The sequence below is a fragment of the Echinops telfairi genome, unplaced genomic scaffold, assembly GCF_000313985.2.
Source record: "Echinops telfairi isolate 266 unplaced genomic scaffold, ASM31398v2 ScPeMD7_7459;HRSCAF=8497, whole genome shotgun sequence".
Lineage (NCBI taxonomy): Eukaryota > Metazoa > Chordata > Mammalia > Afrosoricida > Tenrecidae > Echinops > Echinops telfairi.
The window spans coordinates 8,804,294-8,809,784 of NW_022111359.1; positions in this window are offsets into that span (position 1 = coordinate 8,804,294).

Here is a 5,491-nt window from a genome sequence, read left to right on the forward strand (position 1 = left end):
AGTTTCTGAGACCAACTCTTTACTCAAGTAGAAAGCCCCTTCTTTCTTCCAAGGAGGGTCGGATGGTTTTAAACTGCTGACCTTATGGTTAGCAGCCCAACTAGTAAACACTACGCCACCAGAGCTCTTAAGTTAATATTGCAGAAAGGTTGTTTGTCAGGGTTGTATCCTCTCATCATATGGAATAAGCTTGTATGCTGAGCAAATAATCCAAGAAGATGGTCTATATAAGGAAGAATGGGGCATCAGGATTGTTGGAAGACTCATTAACAAACTGGGATATGCAGAAGATAAACTGTGGGAAGTGGAAAGGGCTTGAAGCTTTTACTGATGAAAGAGAACAGCCTTCAGTATGGATTCCACTTCAATATACAGAAAACAAAATTCCTCAAGGATTTCACTTTATGTGGATCCCTAGTCAGTGCATACAGGCAGCAATTGGGAAACCAGATGATATACTGCATTGGGTAAAGCTGCAGCAAAAAACCTCTTAATTTGTTAAAAAGCTGAACTGCTGCTACTTTCAGGACTTGAATGTACTAAACCCAAGCCACAGCATTTCCAATCTCATCACAGCATAAAAGAGTTGGACTGTAGATGAATAGCTAATTTTGATTTAGGTTGTGTATGAAGAATATTGAATATACCACAGATTTTCGGAAGAATAAATATGTCTTGAAGTACAATGGAATGCTCCTTAGAAGCGAGTATGATATGAAAAGCATTTGAGGTACAATGGACATATTACCAGGAAAAAACAGTTCCTGGAGAAGGACATAATTTTTGGTAAATTATTATAGAGGGTCAGTTAAAAAGATGAATTTATATTGTGGCTGCCACAAAGGGCCCAAACAGGCAAAATTGTAAGGATGGGGTTATTATGAGTCGAGTAAGAACTGACTAGATGACACCTAACATGCTGTTGTTAGGTGGCATTGAGTGGGTTCCCACCGAAAGCGACCATATGCACAACCACTCCGCACTCTTGCACCATTCTCACAATTGTTCCTATGCTAGATCCAATTGTTGCAGCAAGTTGTTTGCCATATTAATGAGTCTGGATTAGGGAGTATAGTCAACCTTCTTCAAATCATCTCCTTTGCTTGAGTCACACTTTTGAGCTTACAGGAGATAAAAGAAGTGGACAGAGAAAGACCTAACTTAAGAAATTAATACTTGCCAGAGACAGGCAGAGGCTGGGATGACCCAAGGGACCCCAAAACCCAACAGGGAAAAAGACTTGATAGGTCTCCTGTGAGTGTAACTGAGAAGAGTCTATTTTGACTGAAGAACTGTGTCCTAAATTGTGTCTGATCCTGAATTTTCACCTGGTACTTCCTGGAAAAAAATCCTGTATGATGTGTGACTTGTGAGACCACTGCAGCAAATTATTAACCTCAGGATAGGAGTAGAGAGAATTTTTTATATCAAGGGAGGGACAGTAGATGTCAGAACTGGTGAAAAGTTTTGACTGCCTCACAGAAATCAGCCTTGGGCTGTTGATCTTATTTTCCTCCCCCAACACCACAAAATTTTAGACTAAAATCTGAAGGAACACAGGCCAAACTTTTACAGGTCCAGAAATAGAGCTATTGAGCCCAGAAAAAAAAAAAAAATTACTTGTGGGAATGCCCGTGAGAACACTATGCTACATTAAAAGTTCCATAAGGAAAACAGATGGTTTGTTTTCTGCTTGGTCAAGAGATAGCAGAAATGTCTGATTGGAGAGATTATCTAGAGATGAAAATCTGCTGTACGAATATATCACTTAAAGAAGAAGAGGCCATTTCATGTCAAATTACTTCCTCAGTGAAAATAAATGTCAGCCATTTGATAAGACTTATTCATGGTAGGCACTAAGGATCTCACTACCACATACCAATGATTCTATCTAAAGCAAAAAGAAGCCCTGAGCCAGTGGTTCTCAACCTTCCTAATGCTGCAACCCTTTAATACAGTTCCTCACATTGTGGTGACCCCCAACCATAAAATTATTTTTGTTGCTACTTCATAACTGTAATTTTGCTACTGTTATGAATCGGATGACCCCTGTGAAAGGGTCGTTTGGCCCCCAACGGGGTGGCAACCCACAGGTTGAGAACTGCTGCTCCAAGCACTCAGATTCAGAGTAGATTTACCTTTCCAGTGGTCTATGTCTCTGAAATGATTCCGGAACAGTGTTGCAGATCACATGAAAAATAAGAACAAAAATCAATTTCTTAGAAAGACCTGTAGTAGTTACCTGAAGGACCTGTCTTCTTTCATTCCACTTTCGAGTCATTCGAAAATTCCCTTTCTTCTTAAATTTCACCTATCCCATATTCATTTAATATTTTGTTGTTGTAGTTCCACTGAGTTGGTTCTGACTTGAAGCAACCCTATGCACAACAGAATGACATACTGCCAAACCTGTACCATCCTTACAATTATGCCTATGCTTGAGCCCATTGTTGCAGCCACTGTGTCAATTTATTTTGTTGAGAGCCTTCCTCTTTTTCACTGCCTTCTACTTATCATGGTCTCTCCTGACAACATGTCCAAAATACAAGAGACGAAATATTGCCATCCTTCCCTCTAAGGAGCATTCTGGCTGCATTTCTTCCAAGACAGTTTCGTTTGTTCTTTCGGCAGTTCAATGTTTGTTCAATATTCTTCAACACCATAATTTGCATCAATTCTTCTGCAGTATTCCTTATTTAATGTCCAACCTTCATATGTATGAGGCAATTGAAAATACCATGGCTTGGATCAGGTGCACCTCAGTCTCAAAGTAACCTCCTTCATTTTCAACATTCTAAAGAGGTCTTGTGCAGATTTATCCAATACAGTGTGCTGTTTGATCTCTTGCCTGCTTCTTCCATGAACATTGCTTGTGGATGCAAGCAAGACAAAATTCTTGACATCACTCTTTTCTCCACTTATCATGATGTTACTTACTGGTCCAGTTGTAAAGATTTTGGTATGTTTTCCCTCCATCAATACCTTTAGGGTGTCCACCTCCCTCACAGCCACTTATGTATTTGATTTGCCTCCAAGGGGTGGCAAGAAGTACTATTAACAGAGAAGTGGAAGATGTGAGCAGCAAAATGGGGGATTATCAGATGACCTGGTCACTCAAATGCACATATATATTTCTGGTTTCCATACCAGAAAATGAGTGATGGCCTACATCACAAGGGCTTTGGTGACAATGAACAGCAACCACAATCTATAGTCAGGAATAAGACCCTATAATAAAACTTGAGCCCTTAGTTCACACTGGGCTGGCAGTAATGGGGAAGGCATAGCTAAAAGTTTCTAACATAGGACCTGTGGTCTAATTGAGATTACTAGATGGTACTACCTTTGTTCAGTAGATGCCTGGCTGTCTGGCAGATGAGCCAACCACTGAATACCTCCCATGACACCAGTGTAAATAGAAGTGTGCTAGTTCCACTAGAACACAGCCTCTGCAGATTCAGTAGCAATGGAAATGATACATTGCTATGAGAATAAAAGCTGGCAGAGACTCTTTTTAAACAAGATTGGCAGTTTCTAGTAAGGTTAGATCTACACCTGACACATGGCAGCAATCTCACTTTTATGCGTATATGGAAGACAAAGGGAAATTTTATGTTCAGAGAAACTTATTTAGGAATGTTCACATTAGCATTATTATGAGAAGTGGAAACCCAAATGTCTTCTTAATGAAGAACACACTAACTGTGGTGTGTCTATAAAACAGAATACTACACAACAAAAATAAAATACTATCAATATATTCATCAAATGCATCATGCTAACTGAAGAAACTCATAATCATAAATGTATATGGTCAGGGCAAGACTGCACTAAAAATGGGCAGTGCAAGCAAAGTTTGGGGGAGGAAAGTGATGTATTTATACTTCCATATTTTTACTGACAAGACTGAACACATTTTATCATCTGCCTAAACTGAACTGCTGTTTGGAAATTTTGAAGAAAACTCTTTTAGTGCCAGTTGATATTCGGGTGTGTTGCTGGTCATATAACTCCCTTTCTGCTGGAAAATGACTTTCATGATTTCTACTTTCCACCATCAATAAGTGTTGCCCACACAGAGCTCAAGGATTCTCATAGGTTGCTACAGTGGGTATTGGTATGTCACAGGAATGTCTACTATTCAGTGACATTTCAAGGACCCTTATTTGAAGAGTCAGTGAGGTAGCTGTTACTCAACATGTGGTAGTTATATAATCGTTTGTCAATTTGAGGATTAAGAGTGTAGGGGTGGAGTCTAGGCAGTGAATCATGATATAGTCAATGAGGTCTCTGTGTGGGCATGGCCTTCCCCTAAGGATTCTGGGAACTATGGTATTTCCTTCTTGGAGGTGGGAGACACTTCTCTTTCTCTATTCACTTCCTGAGAGACATTGCAGCTCACAAGACACATGGACCTACCCTGATGCAACCAGACCTCTGAAGCCAGAGAAGCCACGTAGAGACCCCTGCCATCACTGAGATGCTTACAACACCGATTGTCCTGCATTCTGTGTCATTGCACGTGTTTCATGAGTCTGAAGAGGGCTTTATAGATTGGTTTTGGACATATGGGCTAATATCTGCCTTAAGGGCTTGGGCTGAACTGGGTTGAGATGCTTTCTTGATGTACAATTACCCTTTATATAAAATTCTCTTATACACATGAGTTTCTATGGATTTGTTTCTCTATTCTACCCAAGCTAACACACGACATGTGAGAGACTGGTACTTGGTAGACCTACAAGCACAACAGTGACTTAGCTTGTGCCTACTAATGCAAAAACCCTACCTAGCATCTTGTTTTGTCTAGGCCCTGTAGTGGGCATGCACATCAGAATCCATTTTAATCCAGCAACAGGAGCCTCTAGTCAGCAACAGGAGCCAAGTGCATACCTTTTACAAATGACAGAATGATCAGAACTAGGACTTTCCTACTGAGCACAGGCTCTCAGACTGCAGGATAGATTACTGAAGCTAAGTGAAACTGGGGCAATGTTGATACACATGTGCCTTGGATACAAGAATGAACCATCATTCCATGTAAATCCTGTTTATCACAATGCCATTTAAAAGAAAAGCACTTCTGTGGGATGACATCGGGTTACAACTTTTTTTCAGTCTCTTAATCAGTAAATCAATGTTCAGGATTGTCATCAAGGAGCATTGGATGTAGTATAAAACATGTCCACTACAACAATAATTACAGTAAAATCTCAATTCTGTTAAAAATATTGTTTTGCACTCAGAAGGCTGAATGGAAACAACATATTAAAACATGCTCAGATTCCAAGGGACTTTTATTTTTCCATATTTTTCAATTAAAAAATTTTTTCTACAAGGAGTGTAAACTAGAGTTTAATCCCCCAAAATCTAAACACATGGCATCAGGTTGATTTTTACATATAGCTACTGTATAGACTGGAGTAGAACTTCCCCATAGGGTTTCTGAAACTGTAAATCTTTAAGAATGAATGTAGACTGTCACATCTTT